General features: G+C 38.9%; 1 pseudogene; it reads left to right on the forward strand.

Annotated features, from left to right (window-relative positions):
- The window catches only part of LOC107525181 (aspartate beta-hydroxylase domain-containing protein 2 pseudogene), a 124,676-nt pseudogene extending 108,238 nt beyond the window's left edge, over positions 1-16,438 (forward strand).
- The last annotated feature ends 287 nt before the right edge of the window (positions 16,439-16,725 follow it).

Genomic DNA, 16,725 nt, shown 5'->3' on the forward strand with positions numbered 1-16,725 from the left:
TTGTCTCTTGTTATGGTCTTTATTTTGAAGTCTGTTTTGTCAGAAATAAGAATTGTTACTCCAGCTTTCTTTTCCTTTCCATTTGCATGGAATATTTTACTCTATCCCTTCACTTTTAGCCTGTGTGAGTCTTTTGCTCTCAGGTGGGTCTCTTGTAGACAGCATATATTTGGGTCCTGTTTTCTTATTTATTCAGCTACCCTTTGTCTTTTGATTGGGCCATTTATTCCATCTACATTTAAGGTTACTATTGATATCAACTTATTTAATGCCATTTTTCCCCTTTATGCTGATGTACCTTTCTCTCACTATTCCTTCTTTTTCTTAAAGCAGTCCTTTTAGTATTACTTGCAATGCTGGTTTAGTGGTACTGAACTCCTTTAGCCTTTTTTTTTGCCTGGGAAGCTTTTTATTTCACCTCCAATTTAAATGATAGCCTTGCTGTATAAAGCAATCTTGGTTGCATGTTCTTGTTTTTCATTACTTGGAGAACTTCATGCCATTCCCTTCTGGCCTGAAGAGTCTATGTTGAGAAATCAGCTGTCAGCCATATCGGGGTTCCCTTGTAGATCACTGCTTTTCTCTCTTGCAGCCCTTAATATTTTCTCTTTGTCCTTGACATTTGCCATTTGAATTATGATGTGTCTTGGAGTGGGTCTCTTGGGTCCCTCTTGTTTGGAACTCTCTGTGCTTCCTGAACTTGTGTGGCATTCTCCCTCACCTGCTTAGGGAAGTTTTCTATAATTATTTCCTCCACCAAGTTCTCTATCCCTAGCTTTCTTTCCTCCCCCTCTGGTACTCCTATGATGCGAATGTTGTTTTGCTTCACATTGTCCCAAAGCTCCCTTAGACTGACCTCATGCTTTTTAAGTGTTTTTTTCTTTTTGCTATTCTGATTGTGTAATTTTTTCTACCTTGTCTTCTAAGTCACTTATTCTATCCTCTGCTTCATTGATCCTGCTTTTAATTCCTTCCACTGCATTCTTGATATCAGATACAGCGTCCTTTATCTCTGAGTTTTGTTTATAGTATGTGTCTCTTTTTTCACGTTTTCACTAAGGTCCTCAATCTTATCTTCGAGTGTCTTCTTAAGTTCCTTGAACATCTTCATCATCCATACTCTGAACTCCGTTTCTGATAACTTGCTTAACTGTATCTCATCAAAGTCTTTTTCTGGCAATGTTTCCTTTCCTTTAATTTGGGGGTTGTTTCTCTGTCTCCCCATTTTGGTTGGTCTTAGTGTTTGTATCTATATAATAGATACATTTGCTGTCTCCCAGTCTTGTGGGATGGGATTTTGTCTTGTGGGTCCAGTGGAGCCCAGAGGTGTGTTTTCCTTATACATCTGAGCTCTTTGCTCTAGGCATGTCTCTCTTGTGGGTGTCCCTTTTGTGGTTTCTTTATGTTCTCCTATTGTGGTTGGGTCTAGATTATCATTGATCAGTCCTTGGGAGGACCCTCCTCTCAGGTTGGCTAACTGTGTCTCAGCCCCAACCTCGTCGTGTAAGCTATTGTATGGGCGCTGCCAAGGCAGGACAATACACAACTAAACTTCCAGGAAACTAGAGGTATCTTACAAAATATCTTCACAGTCACAGTGAAAACAAGCCATGTGAAAGTAGAACTGGGAGAGTGATGGGATAACACACACACACACACACAAATGCTTAAAAAAGTAAAGAGGAAAAAAAGTAACGCTTAGAGAGAGAAAGATGTATATTGTTGTTAATACTGGTGAAAATTTAGAAAATAATAATAAACTAAACTGTAAAAAATAGAGAAGCTACTGGGAGATAACAGAAGCAGAGAAAAGATTCTGAAAGAAGGGCCAGCAAAAAATTAAGGGAGAGGGTAGGAATAAGATAACACTTGAAAATGAGAAAGCAAAAATACAAGAAAGAGAATAAGAGAAAATAACTATCCAACAAAAATACAGGAAGACAGAAAGGAGGATAACAAAAGAATGAAAGAAAAGTAGAAAAAGAAAAAAGAAAAAATAGTTATGTCAATGGATCAAGAGGAGAGAGAGATAAAGCCCAGACAGGGAGGGAGTCCAGTTAGAGATTTGGGGGAGACTATAGAGGAAAGCAGTAAACTTGCTTATAATGACAAAGCCCCAGTCATTAAGCAAGGATATCAAGAAAGTCTTGATATTAGAAGCAAGGATAGAACAAAACAAAGCAAATAACCAAAACAAAACTAAAAATAAGCTAAGCAAGACAAAATTCTTTCATAAAAAAGAGGAAAAAAAATTTAGTTAAAAAAATGTTTAAAAAAAATTATTATAAAATTTAAAAAAGAAGAAAAAACAAATTTTTCTTTCCTTTCTCTTCTTCCTAAGGAAAAAAGAGAAAAAATAAACAAACCCACAAACAGAAAACAAACAAAAAAAACAAAAACCAAAACCAAACCAAACAAAAAACAGAATTAAAAAAGAGTCAATTAGGTGGGTTTCTTTTGGGCGGCTTATGTCATCTGAGGGTCACTGTTTTGTGTGCTGATTTCAGTTCTCCTGGAAGGTACTTGTGTATCAGCCAATGTGAGGAGCCATCTAGGTTTGGCTCCTGCGGGAGTTAGTGTCTGCTCCACAGCCAGTCCCTCAGTCCCTACCTTGTCCTCTGGTTCCCCATGCACTGACCTACTACAGTTTCAGATTGATTTTAGCCTGTTGCCTTTTCTGTACAGGCCGTTTCAGTAGCCTGCGCTCAGTGGGTTTGATTAAAAACACATTCTGGTGAGCCCTTTTCCTGCCCTGCCCCCAGCAGGGGTTTTCAGCTTTTCTTCCAGTTCCCAAACATCCGTCCCTGAGAGTCTTATCCTTGTAATGTCCTCCTGTGAGCTGCTTTCCCTTCCTCTTCAGGACTGTGCCCTGAGGGTGTGTCTGGGGCTTCAGTGAGCTGGACCCACCCCTTTCCTGATGGGGGTGGTGCTCCTGGCTGCCAGAAAGGCCAGCGGGCTCCATCCCTCCCTGCTCATCTCTGGTTGGCTGGTAACACCAGGCCCTCCCGTGAGACCATCTACTGAGCAGACCCCAATCCCAGCCTCCACTGTTCTGTCTGTGCAGTGCAGGCCGGGAAGGTGGGAACAAGTTCTGCAATCAAACTTGCAAATGCACAAAGCAACACACAGGCAGAAAGTCTACCCTGCAAGGTCCTGTTTCCTGGGCACCAAGGCACCCAGTGGGAGGGGACCCAAAGCCAGCTCCAAGCAGCTCCCCACACCGCTGGTCTCAACAAAGCTGGGGCGGCTTCAGGTGCCACCATGGAGCCTCTCAGGGCTGGTCACAGGTCCCACCTCTGGGCACCAGGAGCTCAGGGCAGGAAGGGCTCCTCCCTTCCCCCATGCCACACAGATTTAGCACCTTCTGGGGCTCAACACAATGCCCCACTGGGAGGCAGAGGGTCCCCGTTGTATGGCTGCTCAGCACAGTCTTCTGGTCTCTTACCACTGGGTGCCACATACCTTGGGACAGCTTTTCCTATGGTCGGCACCCCGAGCAGTAAACACCAATTGCAGCTACCACTAGAGGCTTTATTTCTTGGAAGGTGCCGACCCCTCCAGGGACTCACCACTTCCCTGTGCCCCTGTGCCCCTGTGCCCCTGTGCCCCTGTGCCCCTGCGCCCTGTGCTTGGGGCGCTCCTTCCCCTATCATCGCTCCAGGTGTGGGATTCCCGCTTTGGATGCCATCCGTACTCCTGAGAGGAGGGAGCTTTGGAGCTCAACACAGGCTTCAGGGGGGACTCCCCCTTCCTACGCCCCCCCTCTCTTACTGGACTCTGTGATGTTTCTTCAGTGCTCCCCACTCGCACTCCGTCCACTCAGGTATGTTTCTCTGGTTTTTGCAAACTGGTTACGTAGGATTTTAGGTGTAAATTGAGTCCATGGCTGGGAGCGGGGGCGCCCTGCTGCTTCTCACAGTGCTGCCATCTTCCCTCCCTAATTTATTTTTTAATCAGAAACTTTCCCCCATTTTTCTGTTCTTTTCTTCCTTTTCCTTCTGATCAATGTACCTCTATCCTTCATCCTCACTCCCAAAGTGAATGATTTCTGGCTTAGTAGATCTTCAATAATATTAAAGCTACTGTCCAATATTTTCAGAATAAATATTAAGAGCCTGAAAAATATTCATAGCTATCACAGCACTCTTCTTCTATAAATTATCCTAAGAAATAATGAGGCTACAGATTTATGTTCAGTGATGCTAGTTAAAATAGTGCTATAATAAGTAAATCTTAGATATTCGTGCAATTCAATACATTCATTAAAATAATATTTTCTAGGAACAGTTAGTTAATAGCAGAGGGAAATGTTTGTGATGACTATCTTGAAAGTCAGAAAAAAAGACTTAAATTCCCAATAGCATTACATATATATTATGCTCTAACATGTATGTGTACATATATGTATACATATAACATATATACTGTAACATGCAGATGTACCTTGAAGATATTGTGGGTTTGGTTTCAAACCATTATAATAAAGCGGATGTCGCAATAAAGTGAGTCACATAAATTTTTTTTGTTTCCTAGTACATATAAAAGCTTTGTTTACACTATACTGCAGTCTAGTCTATATGTTTATGCTGTAGGAAGTGTTCAATAGCATTATATCTAAAAAATGTACATACCTCCATTAAGAATACTTTGTTGTAAGTCTAAGATTGTAAGGGGTCAGAAATAAGAAAGCATTGAAGTTAGGAGCTTTAGGCTTGGAATCAGAAAGATTTAGGCTTATCATTTCTTAATTGCAATCCTGGGAATCACTGGGCCTCAGGATGTCATTATATAATGAGGATCATAGTACCTATCTTCAAGAGTTTTTTTGTGGATTTAAATGGGAAATTGTCAACTATATGCCTACTATAGTTTCACCACATAGTAGGAATTCAATAAATGATATTTACATATAAATACATAAAAATCCAAGAAATTACCATCAAAATATGTATACCAAAATATTAACATTAGTTATTCTAGATATTCTCCAGGCTTTTTCATTTTAAAAATTACCTATAGTGAATATTTATTACCTTTACAATATAATTAAACTATTATATAGGTAAATTGAATCAAGCTTGCAACAGCTAAGACATTTCATCAATAAACAATATTTAATTTCAATCTTTGCTTTATTTTTTCATTAGAGACATGATAAAAAGACCTAGGGATATTTTCAAATTTATGCCAACATCAAATAGAGAACTCTGTGTGACTCAACACTTTCTGGCAGACAATGAAGGCTCAAAATGGTTCTGTGTACTTAAGCAAATTCTTATCCCAGAAAGCCACTGTGTTGGTGTTATGTTCTTGTTATACTTGTAAAATTTAATTAGTACTACCTAGCAGTTAGATAGTGTGGTTTCTGAAAATCATGCTCAGCAACAAAAAAAACACAAATTAATTATGCTTGATGAAGAACCGTGTTTGTGGGAGTGACAGTAATGCAGAAAATCTTTCACTAGTTAGATGCATGATTAAAAACCTTGAAAAGCTTTAGAAAGAAGCTTGCACTAGGGACATTTTTAGCTTGCTTGTTGATATTTTCCCCATTCTCTGTTGCTATCATGGACTTCTGGGCTCAACTGACTTGTAGCTGTTCTTCTGGATTTGTTTTTCTCTGAAAATAACAGTTACTAACAAAGAAAGAAGTGTGTTATCACAAACAAAATCGAGATGGAGAAAGGGATTCAGAGCAGCTGTAGCAACTTAAACTTTACCAGACAGAAATATCCCCAAACAGGAGTACCCCCCAAACAAAGGCAATTTTGTTTCTCTGATGTGATAGTTATTCTGCTTTATTCATAATAAACTACATATCAAAGTCTGGCATAATAAAATGATGGGGCTTCTCAGTCCAGAAATAAATATTTTTACAGTGTAATGTGGGCTCTGTTATCAGTTACATAAGTAGTAAAATCAACCCCTGAAGCCTTTTTGCTTTCCAGCAAGCTATGAAAAGACCTGTGTCTTCTGTCCTCTGCCTTTGGCCATATGTTGGTCTTAATGTCATCCTAGTCCATTAAAGTATGAAATCACTGCATTATCTCTAGAGTTGTTTGCTCTGCTGCTGGCCTCTCTGCACTCAAATCAGCTTATAGTTTAGATAATGTGATTATTCAGGAAACATTAACAAGCTGAATATGTATCAGAAAGGAGGCAATGTTATTATTGTACTCAGAGAAGGAGATAATTTTTTGCCTAGATAATTGATGAGAAAGAGAAGGGATACAAAATAAATATTCCAAAACTTAGAACTTTTTTTTTTTTTTAACAATAATCAATTATAAATTATAATGAAAATGGTATGATTTGCAACAGTGGTTCTTCTAGGAGTCAGCTGGATATGGATTCCATTTAGGTAGGTGAATGATACATTCCTCATATCTGCCCCTCACTTTGACCCTGGACCCCTAAACCATTTTGGTTTTGTTCAGAAATTCACAAGATCAATTTTAAAAAACTCCCCCAGCTTCTGGCCATAGGAATCAGTGGGTCAAATTACAGAGTAATAAACACCATGACATCTTCTTCCCCACACTCTTCATCTCTTCCTAAGACAAAACACATTTTCCCCAAATGTTAACTGAGCTGTTTGCCTCCAGCAAAATCTTTTATGTTCTCATTCCAAAGCAGCTGTAGCTACACTGACCACATCATCATTTGGAAAGTATAATTTTTTGGTTCAGAGAATTGTAGGTTGAATGGTGATCCCCCAAAATATATATCCACGTCCAATTCTCCAGAAATTGTAATGTAACTTTATTTGGACAAAGGGGCTTTTTAGATGTAATTAAATTAAGGATTTTGATATACCATCATCCTAGATTATATCAGTGAGCCCTAAAGCCAATGACAAGTATCCTTATAAGAAACACACAGAAGAAAAGGAGGCAGTGTCACCACAGAGGAAGATATGTGAGTGATGTAGTCAATAGGCAAGGGACACTACCAGAAGCTGGAAGAGGCAAGGAATAGAATTTCCCCTAGAACTTCTGGAGGAGAGGGAGCACAGCCCTACTGACACCTTGATTTTAGGTTTCTGGCCTTTAGAATTGTGAGAGAGTAAATTATACTTTTGTAAGCCACCTAGTTTGTGGTAATCTGTCACAGAAGCTACAGGAAACTAAAACAAGTAGGTTCTAGAGTTAGCAGACCAGTGTTCGAGTCCCAAATCTGCTATGACCTTGGGCAAGTTGATAAACTGCTATACAATTCTCATCTGTAAAATGGGGCTCATAGTAATAATAGTATGTTCCTCATGAGGCTGTTGTGAGAATTAATAAAATGTCTATGCACTGTTATCATTGCCAATAGTGAAGGCCAATGAAAGGCGTTTGCCTTGTTAATAGATAAACTGAGGCATATTAAAACTTTTAAGAGTTTATCTGAGCAAAAATCAATTCCAGTTGGGCAATGCCAAAGTGGAAGTGATTAGGAGCACTTCACTGATGGGAATCAGGGAAAAGACTTATACAGAGAATGTGTGGAAATAAAGAAAAGAAATTTGGTTGGCTGTAGCTTGGAGTATAGTTGGCTGTTAGTGATAGTCATCCCTAATATTTGGATTTTGTAACCTTGAGGCATTTACAGGGTAAGATTATTTTAGTTTCCTTACATAGACCACCACAGCATGAGAGTCTCTTCAGTCTAATCGCCTTGTTCAATTAATTTAATTGAATGAACATGAGAAGAGTGTCCTCTAAAGACACTTGCCAGGTAGAATTTGCCTTAGGTATTAAATCTCAGCTTTACTTCAGCTTCTACACAACCCCTTTCCAAATATTCTAGAGTCTGTGTTGTACCTGAGCACCATACAGAGCTCTGCATGCACCCCTCTTGGCCTATAGCCTCAATTTGACACAGAGTGGATTGACTGTTTAATTATCATCTCTATAACCTGGATGTTATTTAATAAAATTATCTTGGCTTCATTTTCTTCATTCATTCATGAAGTTGTTACTAGACTATAAATTCATTTGAAGTGTAAACCATATATTTTGAATCCTCTATGGAATCTTGTACATAGTAGGTCTGTGATAAACAGTTGAATGGACAATGAATGCATCTTACGGGCACATAAAGAGGGATGAAGAAGGTGTAAAACACTCTGAGGGTCTCCTAGGAATGGCCTGATATTAACCTGACTTCTCTCTTATTTTCTGCCATATGAAATTTTACATATATTTTTCACTTTGCTTAGAATGTGCTGACTTCTGCTATTCCTGTAGCTCAGGCTTCAGAACCCAGTCTGAATATTATTTCCTGAGAAAATCATTCCCTGACTGGTTAGGTCCACCTGCTAATCACATCTGCAAAACCCTCCATTTCTTCCAATCATCTATCTCACCTGTAATGATGAGTTTAATTTGTGTCTCTTTCAAAATACAATAAGCTCCATGAATCAGGGCCAAGAAGGTCTATTTCTGCATCTCCACCTCTATCTCACCTTCTGGTCCTTATTTATCATGTACTCAATAAATACTTATGATTACTATGCCACCATGTAATAAAAATAATATTCTTACTCTCCTTTATTTTGATCTGTCATTTTTCTCACAAATATTTTTTCTATGTACATTGGTTTGTCAGAGAACAAAATATCTGACATGTATATATTATGCCTTTATTAAAGGTAAGGTAGTTTAGGGACTTCATGAATTCAACTAAAAACACTACATTCAGCCCTGCCAGGCATGGATCAGTGGTTGAGCATCTCCTAGGATCCAGGAGATGGTTCAATTCCCGGTCAGGGCACATGCTGGGGTTGCGGGCTTGATCCCCAGTTGGGAGTGTGCAGGAGGCAGCCAATCAATGATTCTCTCTCATCATTGATGTTTCAACTCTCTCTCTCTCCCTCTCCCTTCCTCTCTCTGAAATCAATAAAGATATACATTAAAAAAATTTATAAAATGTTACAATCAGAAATGACTACTCTGAGTTCTCAGTCTTTCTTCTTAATAATTTGTAACCCTGCAGAGTCAATGTGAATTTCTGTATCAGCAAAGACACAAAGCCTTAGTTTCCTGACAAACCAATATACAATTAAATTTTTTCCAGGAAAATTTTGTTATAAAAAGAAGACATTAGGAATACACTAAAGTTATCAATTTTATTGACATGGTGACAAGGCCAACTCTAGAGAAGCAAGTGAAATTTTATTTCCTTTAAATACATTGGTAATTTTTAATACCATATGCTGCAGAGCACCAGTCTCTTGAGATGATCCATGAAAAAGAGTTTAACAAGCAAATTAGTTTCAAAAAAACTATTTACAACCACCTTTGTATTAACTTATTAAATGCTCTACAGTGTTCTAATGTTAAAAAATGAACTTAGTTTTAAACCAGAAATTCTTAAACTTCCTTAAACAAGGAGTTCTCAAACTTATATGACCATAAACCACAATCCTGTCCCCCTTTTTAAAAATTTAGCAAGTCATACCTATTGACAGTCTGAAAAAATCCAGCTCTTTGGAACACACTTTGATAAATTCTGTACTAGAGTAATGATGATGGACATAAAATTTTTAAATTATAGAACAAATGTATGACAATTATTACCAAACTTGAACAGTAAATTTTAGGTTGGTTTTGCATCCTAACCATTATAGGGTCAATGCCAGCTTCAGTTCATCAGGTAAGTAATCTTTTTTAAAAAAAAATTTTTTTTATTGATTGATTTTAGAAACAGAGGAAAGGAGAAAGGGATTGATTTATTGTTCCACTTATTTATTCATTGGTTGATTCTTGATGTCCCCTGACCAGGGATGGAACCCTGCAACCTTGGCCTATCTGATTGATGCTCTAACCAACTGAGCTACCTGGAGAGGGCCAGGTAAGTAATATTTTCAAATGTGTCCAAGGATATGCTAATTTAACTAAATGACCATATAATAAGTTCATATAATGTGGGACAGCCACATTTTTTCAAAGCTTAGATTGCTTTGTCTTTAGTCACAATGAAAAGTTTTTCTAAGCGCTCTCTATGCATAGAGTGCTTAATAATCAGTAGAAAGATTAATATGCAACACTGTCAAAAATGTTCTCAAATTCACTGAATTATTTTGAGGACCAAATGAGAAGAATTAAGAGAAGACACTTTTTAAATTATAAAGTGCTTGACTAAAGCATTTTGCCATATTTGGGACAACCCTCTCAGCAAGGAGGATTGTCATCAATATCCTTGAAATTGCCTCTCATGTTGTCTTGGAAGTCTGGTTATCAGAAAGAAGAGACACAGAACAAGGCTCTGAAATTTTATCTTGACAAATTGAGCTGCATGACTGCTTGTTCATAGGACCTGAAATTTCATCTGAATACTAATGCTGGCTTTGTGTTGACTTTACCAAGTCAAGCTCGAACACTCAAGCTCCAAGCTCCCACCTGAACAAATTCTCTTCATTCCTACCATGTCCTCACATTCTAAGTCTGCCTTGCAAGAAATTGCATGCATTTGAACCCTGTCAACAAATGAAATCTGACAAGTAAACATTTTTAAACAATGGGATTTGAAATTTGGACTGTGATTGTTTTCAACTCCTGATGATATTGTATCACAGATTTCTTCATGTGATGCATTAAAAGTGTCCTTCCTTTTTTAAAAGCCACAGGAAATCAATAAAGAGTGAGAATTTTTAACAAGCTGCAGCATCACTTAGCCAAAGCAATTTATTCATAAAGCTTGACATGCCACCCTTCTGAAGGTGGACCTTTGAAACTGTGAGAAACGATCTGCTGTAAGAAAGTCCATTTCACCTGTTATTTTCCTGCAGAGGTTGGGAGGCTCTCCGCCCTTGTTAATAGCTTCCACAGAGTAGTCCAGATAAGCATTTTCACTAACTGGCACTCAGGAAAATCCCAGCATCTTATTTGGAATGTGTGGGACAAAGCCCGGTCACAACACGAGTACCATTTCCAGAAAGTTGTAATAAAATCAAAGTTCACTGTATACTACAGACTGGAGTTCTCATAATACAAAACTCCATTTACACAGTAGAATTGGAGGCCCAAGAATGATGTTTTCAAATAATACAGCGCAACACAAAACGTTTAAGTTTGAAGTCAGAAAACATGTCTAATTCCATCTGCTACTAGTTAAGGGACTCTGGTTGTTGGTGGTGGTGGTGGTGGGAGAGCAGCTTTCCTGGAGTTCAGTTTCCTCCCCAGTACAATAGAAAAAAATCACTTTCAGGACTATTTCACAAAGATATAACAAGTGTAAAAAATACACATGAGCTTACTTTGTTGAGTGTAAATGGCTGTCTTAGTTTGAATTAGACGAGAATTTGGGGTGCAATAGTTTATTTGGAAGCTATTTCAAGAAATACCAGTAGGGGAAAGGAAAAAGAGGTATTAATGGGCATAATATTCAATAATTATTGTGCAAAACTGGCTTTCTCACTGCAAACTCTGGGAAGCAATGTAGGACACACACCTCAGAGTTATATCACCTGAAGGTTGGCCCTACTGTGTGCATACATGGTAATTCAATTTGGCCATAAGGGAAGGCTGTTCCGGAGGAGTGGAGGTTAATTTTGACACTTCAGCCTACCACATTCATGGGTTGAGTGATCTCAGAAAAAAACAGGGAAAGTCTTTATGCAAAGAGATGTCAGTCCTGGTAGTTGGAAGTAGCCCGATGTGCACCTAAAGTGAAGAGGGCCAGGGTGATGTGAGTTGTGTTCACATATATCAGGTAGAATCCATGGAACCTAGTATGATGATCTTTTCCTTTTGTTTATTACAAAAAATGAAATACAGAATAGAAATGAGAATATATAACAAATATCTATGTTCCAATTATGGAGAATTAACAAAGGTTTATAAATTTGTTATACTTCATATATATATGAGAAAAACCTTCATGTACAGCTGAACTTTTCTCCGTGATCTTCTCTCCTTTTTCTTCCTATTTCTCAGTATTTAAATCACTACCATGTATCCAATGAAAATTTACCTTGAAATTTTTATAAAATTATTACCCGCAAAGTAACTATACCCAACTTCTACTGTTCAGCTTGTTTTACAATTTAACAGGAATGGTATAAATGGTGTACATTATTCTGTAACTTTTGAAATCTTTTCATGTTGAAACACTTATTTTTAATGGTTCTATAGCCAGAGTCAGTAAAAATTTTCTGTAAAGAGCTAGATAAACATTTTGGGCTTCGAAATCATATAGTATAAACATTATATGATAATCTTACTATATAAACATTTTAACTTTTAATGTAATTAACTTTATTAGTTTGTTCTATTAATTATGTTTTGGGGGTGTTTTATTCTTCAAAATCCTCAAGATGGTGTGAAAAAATTTTTTAATTCTTTATTTACTTACAGGACATCCCTTCTAGGGTTCCATGTTTATTCACAGAGTCCAACTACATTCCTTATTTAGTTCTGGGCCCAGGGCCTTCACTTCCAGCCCCATGAGGATATTGAAATCCAACTGCCTAAAATGCATATCCAGGTTTCAAAATTAAGGAAAGACACTTAGTTTCAACTCTAGCTCTCCTAGATTTGATTTCCTTTTCCACTTTTATCACCCAAAGATTTCCCTTTCTTATTATAACATGTATAGCTTGGCTATACATATTTTTGTTATATTTTTTGAAGCTGAGAATGGAAACGTTCCATTACTCTTAGGGTCTACCAGATGTTTAAAAAAAATAATCTGTTCATATTGATTCTCCAAATGAGGCTGTATCTACAAGATTCATGATAAAATTATTATTCAGGCAATATTAATTTTACCTACTGTCAAATTTTGGTCCAGTGAGTCTAAATTGTGAACTCCTAGAAGAAAAGGACAATATGTTATATGTCATTTATCTACAGCATCTATAAGACTGTAGTACAATATTAAGTACTTGATAAATTTATACTGAAAGAATGAATGAAATAGAAAAATGTTGAAGAGACTTTATGGTACCTATATACCAGAAGGGCAGAAAAAAAACACACAATTATTTTTAGACTGAATACTATAAATCAATTCACTTAATATTAATGATTTAGCACCTATTATGAGTAAAATCCATCTCAACTTTGAGGGATTATATAGAATATAGCACATGTTATTTCCTTTTTCTCTAAAAGGGCCATGAGCTCCTTGCTGTCTTATAAAACAACAAGGATAACATGCAAGAAACATTGCAGAATGTGTGAATGTGTGTCTATGGGGGGGGGTATCTGTGTGTGTGTCTGTGTGTGTCTGTGTGAGTGTGTGTCTGTGTGTATGTCTGTGTGTTTCTGTGTGTGTATCTGTGAGTGTGTGTGTATGTCTGTGTGTGTGTCTGTGTGTGCACCCACGTGCATACGTATGTCATAAACTACTGTAATGATTAAACTGCAAGTGACATGAAAGCTTAAAAAACTGGATAACTTTATGGAACTGGGAACCAAGAAAGACATCTTAAAGAAGGAGAGATTTGGTCAGATTCTTCCAGAATGAGCAGTGTTTGGATAGTCCCCCAGAGAGAGCATTCCCAGCAGAAGGAATAGTATATGAATAAATGACAGCAGATACAAACAGCACAGTGTGTCATGGAGATGATGTGGATCTGCCTTAGCTGAAGCCACTGAATATTTATTGCCCAGTCTTCTCCATTTTTCTAACTGAAGCCGGGGAGGAGGGGAAGAGGACAATATAGTCTGCCCAGCAAGAAGCAGGGCCCAGAAGGCATTTAGATGCTCAATGGGATATCCTACAAGGAGAAATGCATACCATCCAGTGGCCTAAACACACATTTGCTGACTTTATAGGCTGTATCCCAGTGGAAGACTCATAAAGGCACCTCTGGGTGTCTCTGCAGCATAGGAACCCTGGAGCTTGCAATCTGTATTTAATTCTGCCCCACACTGTGTGCCCTGAGGACGGAGATAAGAGAGTGTCAGCAGCAGTGTGTCACACATGCGCTGGCTATTAAGGGACATCTGTAATAGTTTAAACAAAAATAAAATTTTAAAAAAATAATAAGAAAAAAAAAGAGAGAGCAGAGGCTGAAAGCATCTGTGGAGAGAAACCAATCTTTGCTAAAGATCTGGTGAGTTTAAATCCTGGGTGCAGAAATTACCTTGGCAACAGAGCTAGCTTTAAATTCTTGCTTCAGTGAAAACCACCCTAAAGTGCCTGGAAAATAAGTGAGTACAAAATATGCTTGTTTTCCCTTTTTAATTTACATTACTTAAGTAAATGGTTGTAAAAGAAAACACTTCCCACTTGCTCTTCTCCAGCACAACTTAGACTGTGTGTGCATACAACCCCTGGTATCTCTAGGGGTTCACTTCTTATGAGCAGTCACATCTTTTGGTGGGTGCTTGGGGGCTCTCCTACCTCTCTCTGACCTCTAACCCTTCTCCAGGATGAACTGATAGTCCCTGAATCATTAATTTTGTACCAAATAAATGATCCTTAGCTGACTGTATTGGCTAAGCTCACAAAATAAGAGTGTAATAATCAGCTCAAATATACGTGAGAATAATTCCCCAAACTATAAGAAAAAGAAAGGTTATGCACTGTCATTTCATGGAAAACTATACCAAATGCTTGAATTATGTGGATGGATTTTAAAGTGAAAAGGACAAGAAACAATTAAAAAATGGGCAGAAGATCTGGACACTGCACCAGAGAAGATGTATAGATGTCAAATAAACATAGGAAAAAATGCTCAAGTTCATTTGTCATTGGGATGTTGAAAATTAAAACAATAAGGAGATAATTACCATATATCTATTAGAATGGCTAAAATCCAAAAAACTGGCAATACTAATTATTGGCAATGATGTAAAGCAACAGGAACTCTCATTCATTGCTGGTGGAAATCCAAAATGGTACAACCACTTTGGAACACAATTTGGCAGTTTCTTACAAAGCTAAACATAGTCTTATCATGCAACCTAGCAATCATGCTCTTAGGTACTTACCCAACTGATCTGAAAACTTCAGAAACTGCATATGAATATTTACAGCAGCTTTATTTATAATCACTTCACACTGGAAGTAACCAAGATGTGCTTCAAAGGTGGAAGGAAAAACAAATTATAGTACATGCATAGGGCAGAAACTGTTCTGGCTATCATTGTTCTGGCTACCACGGCCAGAAGAACACCTAAGGAACTAACAGTAAAGGTAGAAAAAGATCCCTATTGTACAGACAAGGCCTGACAAGTTAGCCCAATAATTGCCGCTCCCCCTGAGTTCCTATAGAAAAAACAAAACAAACAAACAAACAAAAAACAAAAAAAAGAAAACAAATCAGTCGCACTCTGGTCAAGCATAACCCCATTACTCATTGTAAGACATTGTGTTTAAATCATCCCTTTTATGTTACTACAGGTTCCCCCTTGTTTCATGTTACAAAAGCTGACAACCTGATAAATTATTAGAAGCCCCTTTACTGTCGTTGCCTTTGTAGTTACTGAATATAAAGTGTGGAAAGAACTAAGGGTCAGGGCTGCAGTTCGGCTCTTATATGGGTGAGACGCTGCAACTGTAGCCGCTGGCCAGCTAATAAAGGCTCCAAAAATTCAAACACAAGCTCTGGTCGTCGTCTGTCGTGGGTCACCCCAGAACATTTGGAGGCCCCTGCGAGATCACTTTAGCCACGGGCCGGCAGACGCCCCAGGTGAGGCTACTCCAGTCTCCGTCTTGGGTTCCAGGGAGGTGGAGTATCTCCTCCTAAATTTGCTATCCAACAGTGAGAGCCGTATGGACCCCCCACAGGGAGGTAAACACGTGCTGTCTTCTGTTCAGAACATTCCTCGGTAGGACCGTCAGAGGGCTGGACGCAGTGGAACCTCCAGGTCCAGACACTCGGCTGCAACAGTGGCTGGGGTCTCTGGTGTGTGCCGCCTTAGGGGGCACCTGTCTTGTCTGTCTGTTTTTCATTTTGATTGTGTTTGTCAAAATGGGTCAGGGACAGTAGTCTCCGTGTGCGCCGTTACAATGTTTTCTCAATAATTTTAAAGATTTCCAACAGCAGGCAGCTGGCTATGGGTTTGAAGTAAATGCCTTTGATCTTGACAAATTCTGTGACTGTGAATGGCCAACATTTGGGGTGGGGTGGCCGCCAAATGGAACCTTTGATCTGGGCATTGCCTATAAAGTACACAATAAGGTCTATGGGAATCCTGGCCATCCCGACCAAATTCCCTACATTCAGTTATGGGTTGATATTCTCATTGACAGACCTCATTGGCTAAAAAAGTGCCAGAATTCTGAAAAGAAAATGGGACAGAGACATACGGTCCTATTAGCGGGACCAAAGGGCAGAGAGAAAGAAAAGAAACCTCCCCTTCTGCAGGACAGGGGAGGAGACGACTTTCCCCTTGTCCAGCTGCTCCCTATGTTCCTCCCCTGCCAGCTGCTGGTCCCCAGTGCCCTCCCTCCTCAGACTCCACGGGAACCCCAGCGCCAACACCAAGGGACCCCTTGAGCTCTTGCCTCACTAGGCAGGGTTCTTCCTATGGGCCTGGAGTCCCGGTAACGGAGGGAGATAATTTAGATCAGGCGGCCCCGATTCTCCCCCTATGACAGGCCAGGTCTGTAGGGGCAGGCAGCCCTGCTGGGAGGCCCTTTATGATTTATGTCCCTTTTTCCACCAGTGACCTCTATAACTGAAAACATCAGAACCCCTCTTTTTCTCAGGACTCCCAGGGCCTGATCTCCCTCCTCGAGTCAGTCTTTTACACACACCAGTCAACTTGGGATGATTGCCAACAA

Source organism: Miniopterus natalensis, chromosome 2, assembly GCF_054644295.1.
Source record: "Miniopterus natalensis isolate mMinNat1 chromosome 2, mMinNat1.hap1, whole genome shotgun sequence".
NCBI lineage: Eukaryota > Metazoa > Chordata > Mammalia > Chiroptera > Miniopteridae > Miniopterus > Miniopterus natalensis.